Genomic DNA, 14,261 nt, shown 5'->3' on the forward strand with positions numbered 1-14,261 from the left:
GTCTCACACTTCTTTCTAATTACTTCGTTTTAAATCCCATGGTGTCGCACAGAGTGAAACGTACAAAAACTGTGCTACCATCCCGATATTTATGGAGCTCGCTACTATCTCTACACCACAGGAGTAAATCCATAAGTGAGCAGGACACTTTGTATTACAATCACATTCTTTTCACTTATTTAAAAAAGAAAATTTGCCGCCCTTAGAGCCTGGAGTACAACCAGCTTTCCCAGAACTGTTGGGACTTTTCGTAAAATTAAAACATATTGGAACAATTTGCACATCATTTAAGCTCCATATTTAATTGGAAATGGTACAGAGACAAGATATGAAATGTCAAAAACTAAACTATTATTGTTCTTATCCTCACTTTGAATTTTATTCTTATTTACATTTCACAGAGTCCCCAAATTTGGAAAATGGGATTTTAATTTGTTCTATCTGCTTGTTAACAGTTTCGCTGAGAATATTATTGTTCCAGTTTGTGCCACAGTGGAGCACTGATATGTTCATCGGGGTTAATAAGTGCATTTAAACAGTGCTCAGTAAAAGGCACGGTTCATGCATGGCTTTAAAGCTGATAAATAAATTGGCTCAAAGTGTGCACAGTGCCTGCGGGGAGCATGTGAACCACAGTGCATGTGTGTGTGTGTGTGTAGACAATCTTGCGTTTTCACATACAGAAAGCATCCATGTATAAACACACACTGAACGTTGAGCGCACAAATCCATACATATTTATTAGAGGATCAGTTGACTATTTTATCAAGAGCTGTTTGAGGGTACTATGGACTTGATAAAGGGGCGGGGTGAAATGAAGCAAAACAATAGCAACAATAGTTGCAAACAATAGTATAGGAAACAAACTGAAACATTAGCGCATGTGTATTGTGCAAATGTGGTGCTGTGTCTTGAAGCTTATCAAACGCAGCTCTGAATTCTATTTCAGCCAGTGACGCTATCTTGATGGCAAACCCTTTATCTCCTATGTGCTGAGTTGTTATCTTTTGAGTGTCCTTGCATGTGCCTGTGCATCATCATGCACGTATGGGCATTCACATCGGTCTCCCATGCGCCTCTGCGAGAGAAACAGAGCTTTGCATCTGTGTGGGTGTGAGTCCGTGTATGCCCCAGCCCTGCCTGAGGTTGTGTTTTCTTTCGCCCAGCGAGCTGAGGACTTTCTGCAACAAAAGCACGTTTACGGCTCTCCATCTCATTTACATTGTGCTGATGGGAATCTGCTGAACGACTGATTGTGTTTGGTGTTCTAGGTCAGCACACACAGATAAGTCTGTGCGCATCTAAGTGTTTCCCTATGTGTGTGAGCGGCGCACGCGTGTCTTAAGGCCCGTCTCGCCGGCTGACTTTGCTGACTTTCTGTCTCTTTGTCACTGTTAGCTTTTTACACGCCATCTATATTATTTTCACACAAAAATTGCTCTGCAGCTCATCATAAAAATGAAATGTAGAAACACTGTAAGCCACAGTGTGTTTAGCCTCACACGCTATTATAGGCCTATACATAATTATTGATTTGATCTCCTTATTAGAGTGAATTGTTGAAGCTGCTCAGAACACGTTGTTGCCTGCGAGGATGACTTTATGACCATTGTGGCATATGAATAAACAGCAATGCATTAAATTAACACCAAACTAAATCACTAACATCCATACTGGCATAATCTTGTTAGAAGCATGTAATCGCTGTAAGCAGTTCCATCTGGTAAGCTTTTGGATTTGATCTTGCACTCATCATACAGTTAACTAAGCTGTAGTCAGAGCAGTTCATCTGTTTGGCAAAATTAAGGTGAAAATGATTTTGTTTCTTCTATGCCTTGAAATCACCCCGTTGGACTCGTTTTTCTGTGTCTGTATAATAGCACAATTTGACGACTGCTGGCCTAATACCATGAAATGTTCAGGCAATAGCCTGAGTTTATCTGGGAACTGCTCCTAGCTGCAGATAAGATCAACACCACTTGTCCACAGATAAATTGCTCCTGTGATTGCACCCCTCCCTCTAAAATTCTGCATTTTATCCCAGAGAGCCTTTTGACAAAAGAAGAAAAAAAAAGATTAAATCTAAACATGAAGTTTTAATTTTCCCAAAATAATTGAGAACACTGACATTGCCAGTGTTTGACATAATCCCCCCCCCCCAAGACGGAGGAGATGATGGATGCCATATCTTCCTTCTGTTGTGATATAACACGTAACGCACAAACTGCATTAAAAGTCAGCTCACTGCTTATTTCACTCCTGTCAATTTGATAAGACACCGAAACTGAATATGTGACTACTGCCGAGCTCCTTATCCACCAGCCCTTTCTCGCCACTCGTTTGCCTGGACGATCTCATCTCTTGCCGGGCGAGGGAGTGACGATAACGGGAGTTGAAGCCTTTTGGCGATTCCATATCGCTGTATGGAACTATGCAACGGACTCCCCAGAAATAGCGTCGCAAACATTATGAGCGGCGCCTGCGGCTTTAAATCTGCCCCAACTTCACTCCAGCCACCACACCGGGGGACTTAAGCAGCTACCTTACCGAGTCACACACACCGGGTAGGAAATTATTGGAGCGAGAGAGAGAGAGAGAGAGAGAAAGAGAGAGAGAGAGCAGACGCACGGCGCTGGATTATTTGGGCAAAGCGGCTGCAGCCACGGTGGATGTTACACGGGGAGACGAGTGACGGAGAGCTTGAATCTATTGAGACTGTGAGTTTTTCCCAACGACGGCGCCTGGCAGGACGCTGATATGGTGAGCGCGCCTCTCGTCATTTTGCCCTTAGTTGCTTTTTGTTGTTGTTGTTGTTGTTGTGCACAGCCGAGCCTTAACTTCTTGTCATTATGCGTTCCCTTTGCAAAGCGTCCATTCGCATCTTTCCGCTCGCGGTGTGTGCGCGTGTGGGTGCATGCGTGCGCGTCCGTCCTCCGGCGTTAAACACGTATGACCGGCGATATAATCAGACTATTTTGGCGGATCCGTCCTGTCCAGCATGAGCAGGTACTTGTTTTACGGGTGTTTCAGATGCAAGCCCTGGCTTTGAATTCGCACCATTTGGGAAATCATTGTGATATTTCTGTTATATTTAGGACTTGGAGCTTGTCGTGGAGAGTCAATGGAGAGTTCGTGCTTATCTTAATTTGTCCTGATCAATTTTATTAATTGTGATCGGTTTATTAGAGCCTGTCCTTTTCTGTGGGAGGCTAATCTCTCGTTGTGTTATTCCTATAGGGGCTTTACAGGACCAGATGACTGTTGCCCATTGATCTTTGTGCTCTTTATTTTATGTCACAGCCATATAAATATACACTTAATAGATTGTTAGTCAGAATTGCATTTCTGTCTGTTTTGCTGCGAGATGATCACAGTTCTTTTCGCTTTAGGGCGGCCCATGAAATGAGGTTTTTAATGCTGATTAGAGATTAAGGAGGCTGTAAACCGCTTGGTTTCCACCGGGGTTGATGCCTGCCTGGGGTTGGGTGCTCCCCCTCTAAACATGCTCAGAGGTATTTTCCCATGACTGGACCGATGCCACCGGCACAGAGGAGACTGGATGGACTGCTAATGGTGTAGACTCAAAGCAACAGGACTTGTTAATGGCTGTCAGTCACCTCAACCTGTACTGAGTTGGCTCCTTGCGAATTTATGCAAAATTGCGTGAACATTTTAGACTCTAGCAGGCTACAGTGGATTATAGAGGGCGAATTTCTGCCTGTGGATTTCACTGCCAGCCTGCATCCAGTCCATTGGACACATATAAGAGGTAATTCGAAACACAGCTGATCTTCGTGAAGCATGTCCAGGTTATCAAGTCTGCAGTATGCTCTCACCTGTGAGAGATGTAATGACCGCATACAGTTTTGCTGCTATATTGCTGTATTTATGCCATAACTCAAAGACTCTAATGTGCTGTAATGTGCTGATGGCTGTGTGTGTGTGTTTTTGTGTATGCGTGTTTGACAGCAGTCAGCAGTCTTGCTCAAACACTGTCTATGGCAGCATTACAGACCTCACTAGCTTACAAATCAATCATGCAAGTACTTTTACAGCAATTAGGTTTGAGGACGTGAGAGAGAGATGTACATAGAGAAGGTGAGTGAGTAAGAGAGGTGCCTGCATGTGCTTGACTGATATCACATATACAGTTGTTTCTCTGCCCCCACTATCTACATTTAGTATTGCTATAAAAAAAACTACACATATTTTTTTTTTTAACGATGCATCTAAGTTATATTTAATGACCAGGTGTTCATTGCATTAATATGCTATGCAAAGAACTTGTGAAAGGTCTTTTAACACGTAAGTGTGAGCACTTCCTAAAGTGTATCTTAAAACTGAAAGCTGAAACCAAATAATTCCCTTCCCTAAACACTGATGAACACTATGACGCCTATGATTAGCTGCCTGTTTGATTTGAACTGTTAAAAAGAAAAAGGAATACACGCATACATGCATCACAAGACCTGCTAGCAGATACTTTTTGGGCACATTAAGCAGTGACTGCTACCGCTTTTACGACCACAGGCTGCTACTCTCAGGTCAGAGGTGCCCTGTGACATGCCAGTCTACAGATGAACAAGTTTACTCCAGCTGATCTTCTGCTGTTTTCCTGAGCTGTGTGTGATTGTGCACATATGTGGGCGCGTGTGCACGTGTACATGCGTGGCTCTGCAGCTGTTCCACCTTGCAGAGAGATTAAGTTTCACAAGATGTGATGGATGCCAGTGTCTGCAGAGCCAGCTGTGTGTGTGCATGTGTTTGTGTGTGTATCTTGCATGCTTGTCAGCACTTTTCTGTGTACACATATGCACTAAGCTGTGACATGATTGCCTATACATGCAGCAAATGTTGGACCAGGTTGGGTGAAGTTAAGGTCAGGGATGTTGGGCTGGTAATTATAGTGGCTGTGCTATTGGTCCCCACACCCCAGCCTACACAGTCTAAACCAGGAAAACATGAGCGGGTCAACAGTGCCAGATTGCTGCCCGAGTCAAGCTGTTCTGCTGATAACAAAAGACAGAGTCAAGAAAAAAAAGTTATACAGAGGAAGAAGACGACAGGATGGCCTTATTGTAAGGAAAAAAAGGTTCTTGTTAAAAATATCTAGCTAGATATTTCTTATATTTATTGCCTGGTGTGGTGGAAGAGTGAAAAAGTAAGCGTGCTTACAATTATATTCCCCTTCATTTATGAACCTGTAAATGTTTTAGAAGAGGCTATTTTGAGAGACACGCTTGTGGTGAAAGGAAGCCGTAAGTCTAAAGGGATGAGCAGGAGGCGCTTGCTTCAGCTACAGTTAGCCAGCATCCAGCTGTGCCGCTGCTTGCAACAGTGATAAGATGACGAGCCGAGAGGAGTGGAATAGGTGGACGAGCAGCTGAGACAAGTGGAAGAGGCACAGCGATGCTATTGATTTACTTTGCAGTTGGAGGGGACAGCTTCCAATCTATATCGGCTTTCCCTATCCTCTGTCCATCGGTTCACCCCCCATCTCAGCCTTCCCCTCTTTTTCTATGTCTGATATCTAGATTGCCCCCTGCTTTCACTTTCCCACACTCCTCCCAGCATCTGAGGCTAATCGATACTATACGTGTCATGTCTCTGTTTAATTGGTTTGTTCTCTGCTTGATCTGCTTGTTCATGTTACACCTAATTTTTGTCTTTTCGTCGCCCCTTTTTCTTTTCCGTGCTCACTCATCCTTCACTTTGCCTCGTTATTTTTGTGTTTATCCGTCCATCACGCAATCACACCCACATACAGGCTGTGAATTGTTAATTAATAGGGAAGATGTCTTCACCTGTGGAGACGAGCATATGGCTAGATATTAAAAATTTAACTTAAGACTTTCCTAGCTTCATCTGTTCTCCACTCAGGTGGGCGTGTTCTTCATGTCTCTTCTTTTTGTGCTTCTGTATTACTGAAAAACAAAACTGTTTGGTTGTATCCCGTTTTTATTTGGATTTTTTTTTTTTTTTTAAATCAAAGCAAGCAAACATTTTTTTCTGCTCATGGACATTTTTAGCAGTGCTCTGCTTATTATTCCATAACAGAGAAGCACTGGCATCAGATTTCCATATTTATTACATGGATTGTGTATTCCCTATGTGTGTGTGCGCGTGTGTGTGTGTGTGTGTGTGTGTGTGTGTGTGTGTGTGTGAGTGAGAGAGAGAGGGAGGCTGTGTGTCTGGGTATGAGATATGGAGTGTATGGAATAAAGAAGAATAAAGAAAAATGAAGGAGAGATTCAGAGAGTGTGTGAAAGAGAGCGAAAGAGATTGTGTTTGGGGTTATCCCTTTACAGATCCCCTTCATGTACCAATCACAGGGAGACACCCTGAAGGAGCCAGGCACAACCACAACAATTCTGTTTTCCAACCACACTTGCACACATAAAATCACATGAGCGCACAATCTGAGCCAAACGTCCACAGTCAAGACTTAAGTGTTTCTTACGCACTGTTTTCAGGTTCACATTTATTGTTTCTGTCTTCTTTTCCCTGCCCTCTACTTCACTTATTGTCTCCTCTGTGTGTGTGTGTGTGTGTGTGTGTGTGTGTGTGTGTGTGTGTGTGTGTGTGTTGTTGTGCTCTTTCTTCCTCATCTTCTATCCCCGTGGCGCGCATGATGGTTTAACATAGCAAACTGGTGCCAGACCACAAAGCTTTATTTTCTCTTTACAGTTCTTTCTCTTTTTTGGCTCTCTCTTTATCTGTCTCTCCCCTCCTTTCCTTCCCTCCCCTGCTTACTACTGTACAGTTTAATCTGCAGTGGGGGCTTAGTGGCACGGCTGCAGGACTTCCACATCACTTCTTTTTTTGCTGCCAGAGAATCTGCTTCTGTTTGCAGCCATTTTTTCCCTATTGCCCTCTTTGCCTTAGGTCCTCTAAAGCTATGAATTTATTTAATCATTTATTCATTTTCAGATTTCCTCAGAAACTGACTTCACGGGAGCGCCTGAGTGACACACGTTTGCATTAAAATATTATTCTATCTTTAGCCACCATTCAGTTGACACAGCGGTAAAACTCAGGTGATGTCTGTGAAATCACTGCTATGAGTTTTTGCACCACATATAGCTGCAAAGACAGGGCTTCCAACCACTGCTTGATCCGCTTTTGAATATATAACTTTGACGACTGATTGTCATCTAAACATTTGTTCTTTCTTCCATTTTTTTCTTTGGCAGTCATCCATTACTGCTGTGGTATTTTCCCAGAGATTACTTGTCAGTCAGACAGTGTTGGCACTCTGTCTTGGAATTTATCCACTGATTGTAAATAAAAGATGGGCACAGCCCTGAGTTTGAAAAGTGAAGCCAGTGATGGATTGCCTTAAACATACATTCTTTCTAACGGCCAGCAGGAGGCGCCGCATCTGGCTGGAGCAAACTAAAAACTAAAGTAGGGTAAACTCGGGTGTGACTATCATTGGTACTGACAAATTACCAGCACATGAGTGTACAGTGTCATGTCATGTTTAAAAAATGCTTAAGTCAAGATTTCAGGATGGCACAAACCAGTGTGTGAGGTGACAGTGGCTATGTCCATTTTCTGTAAGTCACACACTTTTTTCTCATTTTTTCCCCTTGCAAGCAGATGTTTCCCATCATATATTTTTAATGTCAACCCAATACACATTACTGCTGTTTTATATAAATCAGAAATAGAGCAGCAAAGTCCACACTGGACACAAACATCTCACAGCTGACTATTCCATTCTGCAGTGAGTAATTATCCAGGTCATTACATATATGAAGGCGTAGTCTTTGCTCTGTCCTCTGGAGTCTGTTGTTCTAGCCACAATGACAGCGTTTCAGTACTTTACCTACTTTCACAACCTCTCCATTCCCAAACAAAAGGCCAAACCGCAACTAGAAACCTAAAATTGGTTTCCACCAATCACCCACAGCTCATTAATTCTATTAGTCTCTCTTAGCTCCTAATTCTTCTGCCTGTCCAGGATTAGCCTTCACTGCTGCTTGTCTGTTGATTTATAATTAATAACTTTGATTGTCTTCGTTGTTTGTTTTTGCCGATTGAATCAGAAGAGGTCTTTTGAACTGAGCTTTTTCTTTTGTTCTCATGATCATTCTTCATCCTGTTGTCTTTCATTTTCTCTCGGCTTCTCTCTGGGGGGGCTGAAAGTCCAACACAAATCCTATTTCTTGTTGTTCATGTTCAGGAATTACGTTCAGCCGTGCTATTTCCCTCAGACTCCCTAAGGCACCTGGGATTAAATGATGCGTGATATGTGATGTGTGTGTTTGTGCGCGCGCTTGTGTGTGTGTGTGCATATGCAGTTTTTTGTCAGCCTTTACTGTTAGTTTTGATTGTATAAGGGTTTTCTGTGTGTAACAGCCACAGTAAGACTCACCTTTGGTGTTCTAAAAGATTCGGGGTTTGTAGGCTGTGGATTCATTGAGTGTGTGGGAGCATGTGTAAGTCTGGGCGTAGCCATTCTTATAAACCTCTATTTGTGTGTGTGTGTGTGTGTGTGTGTGTGTGTGCGCGTGCGCATGGGGATGGGGATGAATATGAATAATTCTCTTTACATGCACCAAACATTTGAATTTACGTAGCATTTTTTGTCCTTAGAAGACCTGAGACACCAGGGAGCAAATGTTGCAGGCATGACCTAAGATTTTGCCATATCAGATGGACTTAGTTCACAATAAGTGTTTCATTTATTTCAGAATGCATTTTTTATTATGCATATTATAGACAGTGACCTCACCCATTTTTATATTTGGATTAAAGAAACCAAGAAGTGGCCATATGTGTTTTTAATATGGGACTCTATGCCGATCGACTCGCTTTATGAGCCTGCCTCTAGTGGAGACCTGAGGAACTGCAGTTTTTTGCACTTCCAAGTCAGTTCTCAGCCTGCATATGCACAAATCATCTTCAAAATGTAGTGTCTACTGGATAACATAAATTTAGCCATGTCATACCTTAAATTTATATAGTAGCTATAACACTAATATCAATATCAATATTAGGAGATGCTATCTCTAAATAGATACTAGATCAACACTGAACCAACAGAAAAGCTTTGCATACTGTGCTCATCATTCTTCTTATAAACATGTGCTATGAAATCATTGCCTTTCCTCTCTAATGTATCCCAAACCACCTACTCAGCAATCCCCAACTACTCCATTCCTGGATGCCCTTTAGACACAGGAAGTGCCTTAGCAGGTTTCTCAATATCTCGATATTAAATTAGACTGGTCATTTAATACATCCCTTGGTGTACAGATTGGCATCATTTTCCCTGTGCATACTCTGAATCTCTCGGCCAAAGCAAAGAGACACCTAACCTACTGCGGCCTTTCATAAAAAGCTCCTGTAATAGGTTTATTGAAAATAACAAGGTTGTCTTCTAGAGTTACAGACGGGGCTCTGCCGCTGTCTCGGCTCGAACATCAATAAACTGTGGAGTATTTTTTTTCAATGGAGTGATTTATTTTTTTTTTTAGGCGCGTTTCGACTGCTTACCAAGGTATCCAGCCTAATGCTGAGAAATGTGAGCGTCCTGAGACGGTTCGTAAGAAGGCATGAAACAAACCATAGAACAAAGCACAAAGTTGAATGGGGAAGGAGTTTTATTCTTAATCATTTGTGAATAAGAAGCTATGAAACATACATCTCTACATAAATACCATCTATTTGTGTCGATACTCAAACTCTCAAAGCATTGGATAAGATAATTTATATATATCTACAAGCAGCTGCTGATAATCACATAAGTTAATTGCACAACTGGTCTTCAGTTGTTTCAGCAGTGTGGTTTTTTTAAAGCAACACAGGGACACTTGAGTCGGGTTCAGAAATCAGTCACGTCACAGATTGATCCCCTTCCTCCTGCACAGCTTTGTCACCGCCTGAGCCTGAGACTGTCTGTGTTCCCCAGTGGGTGTGTGCATGTCCAAGTGTGTGTGAGCCTCTGTGTCGGCATCTGTGTTGCCTCCCTTTTCACAGAAAGGCAGACATAATAGGCCAGTGTAAAAACTATGCCACAAAGACACACGCAAATATATATGTGTATGGAGTTAAAGGCACTAAAACGCGGGATTATAACATAATCTGACATTTCTTGGCTGATATGCTGATTCGCCGATTAGAAACCAGTCTGCCATGCCAGGGGTGAGTGTGTGTGTTTGTGTGTAAAAACAGAGACATAATAACAGATAATGTGTGTGCATGGGTATGCGGTGTTAGCTTTTTTGGCTAGATGATATGAAAGAGAGCGATCATCCAAAAGACAATTGTAAAACTACATCCCTCTTTGATTAGAACTAGAAACCTCTGTATTGTCATCAACTCACTCGGGCAAAACGCACTCTGTCATTCTCACACATGCTCGCATACAAGCGAGCGAGTTATGATAAGCTTGCTTACCCCAAATGGGCTTCCCCGCCCATGCGCACACAACTCCATCTGCACAAGCAGCATACATTAAGCTTGCTCAAATTGGCTGCCCAGCACAGACACACACATACTGCATCACAGAGATATTTTTTTTTTGTTTTCCTGTTGTGACGTGTGCTCATTTTAAGCAGCCTAGCTATGCCGTTCTACTCTCCTCACAGACAATTTAGCTGCCTCTCTGCTGCCCTGGGTGGCAGCCAGTAAAATGGTGGCGCTCATTGTGGAAGGCTGCTGGCTGCTATTGATTTGGCCCAGCAGGTCTCTGAGGATACACACTGTTGCCCTGCCGGCTAGGCCCAGGGAAGGGGACTGTAGTGTTTGTACGTGTGTGTGTGTCAGATATAAAGGGAGAAGGGATTTTCAAGTGTACATTGGTGCAGTTTGTGACGACAACTCTCCTAAATCCTATTCTGCAGCAAGGCTGCAGTAACTATATGCTCTGAACTGTTTAAACCCCTTTGGGAAACTATAGGAAAGTCCAAAGTGATCAATTAGCTGGAATATTTTTGATGTGATTTCTTGTGTTTACTCAGAGAACAGATTTACCCGAAAAGTGCTGCTTTCTGCAATATTTCACTGTCATCTCACCTCCCTTTTCCTCACTTTCTTCCACCACTTCAGCTCCTTATACAAGCTTTGAAAAACAAACAAAGGGAAGCTGGCTTCAGACTATAAATAATGCAGAGACAGAGATTGGGGTCAAATGCTTTGGATTCCACAACACATATCGCTGAATGGATGCTTATGCACATACGTTTCGCAGATCACATAAAGCATTGCGTTTTTCTTTGTTAAGGGCAAAATTTATTCCCCGGTGATCAGTCAGTGTAGTAATTAAGTGCACTTGCACAGTGTCACATATGTAGCAGAGCACTAGACGACCCTCTCGCACACAGTTACTACTGTATAGGTGCAGAAGCTGTTGACTGCCGTGATGTCCCTCGATGGCAACGCGTGACAAACGAGTCTGTTCAGAACACATTTAGGTCTCGTTGCATCCTATCCCCCCTCCGCCTGTACCTCTCCTTTTCATAACTTCGACAAGGGCAACTCAGCCATCCTCTCCATCCACAGCTCCTATCCATCAGCACACTGCCATAATCTGCCGCTGCCCCGTGATAAATTACTTTTCACGTGCTGATGTATGAGCCTATCAGCCTTTGAGGAAATGACAGATTAGATCATTATGCCTCTTTATGATTATATGAGCGTTGTTGTTTTTTTTCTATACGTTGGTGTTTATCACGTGCAAGTTTGCGTTGTGTTATATGAGATTCATTATTTCACTGAGTTTTCAAGGAGGGTGAAAAGAAGGAGATGAGATGAGCTGGGTGTTTATGAAGGTGGGCTGTAGTGGAAGAAGCCAGTGCACATGAAACAGGATTTCTTCTAAAGAAAAGCCTTTCAAGGAAAACACCTTAAAGTCTTGAAGTCTATGCTATGGTGTGGACTCAAAATTTCACAACCAATCTAAGCAGTAGAGAAATTTGGTATTGGTGACTATTTTAAAGTGAATTCCCTCCAGCGCATTAGGCAGAAATCAGTGCAGAATGCTGGTTGTTCTAGAGGGAAGCTCTTTGAATCTTAAAGACAACATTGATTTTATATGGAAACAAAACATTCTGTAATAAACCTTGATTATGCTGTCGGTCCAATGCCAAATTATCTGTATTTGGAAAACTTTTGTACCCTCAATTTGTGATTTGTAGTTCACATTTGAATAAGAAGAGTTAGTTGACACTGAATGCATTGGATGTGTGTAGTTTATAACCACATTGTGAAAGGAGCAATATGTGCTCAAATATTTATTATATTTATTTATTCTTCCTGCTTTGTGCTCATGTGGAACCAAAGTGTACAAATGTAATGGACATCTGCAACAGTCTAGCATTATTTTTGTCATATATACCACATACTGCTTACTGCTCATTTAAAGTGTGCATGCATCTAATATTGGAAAAGTATACTTTATGTTTTATATTTCTATATAAACATAAACTATCATTCTAGGTTGAAATGATTGTGCAGCATCCATCTTTAATTACTTTAAAAAAAAACAGGAATTAAAGGTACAAGTCGGAGTTTTTTATAAAATCCACACAGGGTCAAAGTATGCATACACGCTCAGATATATACATTTAAATCTTTTAATAAGCAGTGCTGAAGGTTCTTCAACATCTTCTGACTACAGCTTTATATAACCGTCACATCAGACAGCTTGCTCCCTTAACTTATGGTACAACATTCAGCAACATAAAATATTATATATATATGGGTGTTTTTTTCAGCTCTAGCCCTGAAAAACTAGTGCTAGCAATAAAAAAAGCACCCAGTGTCAGATTATTGTGTTCTCAGATTCAGCACGTGAACAGCGTACCCCATGAGCCCTGTTTTACGTAAACCAACCCTGCAATTAATTCGTCGAGTGATGCGTGTCTCCAGCAATCACAAGCAAAGAAGGTCTTGTTTTACCTCCTGTAGAAACAGTTTATATAGTAGAGAGTATGTACTGTACATGTTTACTCTGTGAGTGTTCGTTTCATTCAGCCAAATGCTTTCTCCCTGACCCCTGATTTCTGAATCCTCTCCAGTTGTATGTCATTCTGAGCATCAATGGCTCATAGAAACTAGGACATGCCTTGACAGACAGCAGGCTTTTCACATTCATCTTTCCCTAGCATGTGGAGGTGTTAGGGTCCATTTAACAAGCCTGAAGCTGCAAGATTGCAACATGCAAGATTTTCCATCACTGCCTTCATCGTTATCACCAAACAACCAAGATTATTGCTGTGTTAGTGCCTGTGAGAAAGCACTACAGGCCACATATCTGTGCACCTGCAGTATTCTCTTCATGGTGCCTAGTCTCCTCTGCTGTAAGACAACCTCTGCACTGCTGTCACTAGCCATTATATAGTGTGCACCACCATACAGGTCTTTTCTCCTCACAAGCCAACACTCACACACACATAAACACACAGAAGGAAGCACATGCATATATTCTCCATATTTTATACATGCACAGCATCACACGCATCATAGATTCTTGCTCTTGTTTGAGCTCACATCTTGCAGTTTTTATCCACTCTCACATACAAGCAGTAGCATCTTATTCTTTTTACAGCTGCTCCATTTAGGGGTCACTACAGCAGCTTCCTCCCTGAATCCTTATCCCCAGCATCCTCCTCTGTCACACCAACCCTCTGCATGTCCTCCAAAACAATGATTAAAAGTATCTAAGTACACTTTTTCTAGTGTTGTATAGATGTGTGCACAGTTTTCAGGAACTTTACTGGAGTATTTTTGCTTATGCTGATTATACTGATTTTTTTTTGTGATGCTGCTTCTTTTATGGGTGCATCATGGGTGCAGATTTCCTGCTTTCTCGAACAACACAGTAAGTCTGTATCGAAAAGGTGATGTTAATTAATACACTCAAGCACTTTATTGCTGCTCGCTATGACTCCCATGATAAGCTAGTTTATCACTACAGCTGAAAACAACAGTAGACAGTTCACCTGTCTCTGAAGAAAGATAACAAAATCTAGCTAACAGCGCCCTTAAAGCCCCTCCTTCTTCTTCCCCTCCATCCAGTCATATTGCTAAGCTAACTGGCCGCTGGGTGTTACTTCATATTTAATGGTCAGATATGAGGGCGGTTTCAATCTTCTCACCCAAATGTCCACCAGAAAGCAAATAAGCAAATATCCTAGTTCTTTTAGGAAAGTCTCCGGGTTCCACCACTGCTCCCTCTCTAAAACAAAATATTCTTTTCTTTCTCTGAAAAGTCTCAACGCATTTGGATAAACATGCATCACTGATAGATC

General features: G+C 42.0%; 1 protein-coding gene across 22 annotated transcripts in view; it reads left to right on the forward strand.

The window, feature by feature from the left end:
* Window positions 1-14,261, forward strand: part of ptprdb (protein tyrosine phosphatase receptor type Db) — a 149,265-nt gene that overhangs the window by 55,240 nt on the left and 79,764 nt on the right. The window contains exon 1 of one of the 22 annotated variants that reach the window (XM_019359825.2): window positions 2,446-2,760. The exons of 20 other annotated variants lie outside the window; for them this stretch is intronic. The gene's annotated coding sequence lies outside the window, so the exon portion shown is untranslated. Of the gene's footprint in view, window positions 1-2,445; window positions 2,761-2,986; window positions 3,007-14,261 lie in introns of those variants that run through there. One more of the 22 variants, XM_025908005.1, reaches the window with a different exon arrangement.

The sequence above is a fragment of the Oreochromis niloticus genome, linkage group LG6, assembly GCF_001858045.2.
Source record: "Oreochromis niloticus isolate F11D_XX linkage group LG6, O_niloticus_UMD_NMBU, whole genome shotgun sequence".
Taxonomy (NCBI): Eukaryota; Metazoa; Chordata; class Actinopteri; order Cichliformes; family Cichlidae; genus Oreochromis; species Oreochromis niloticus.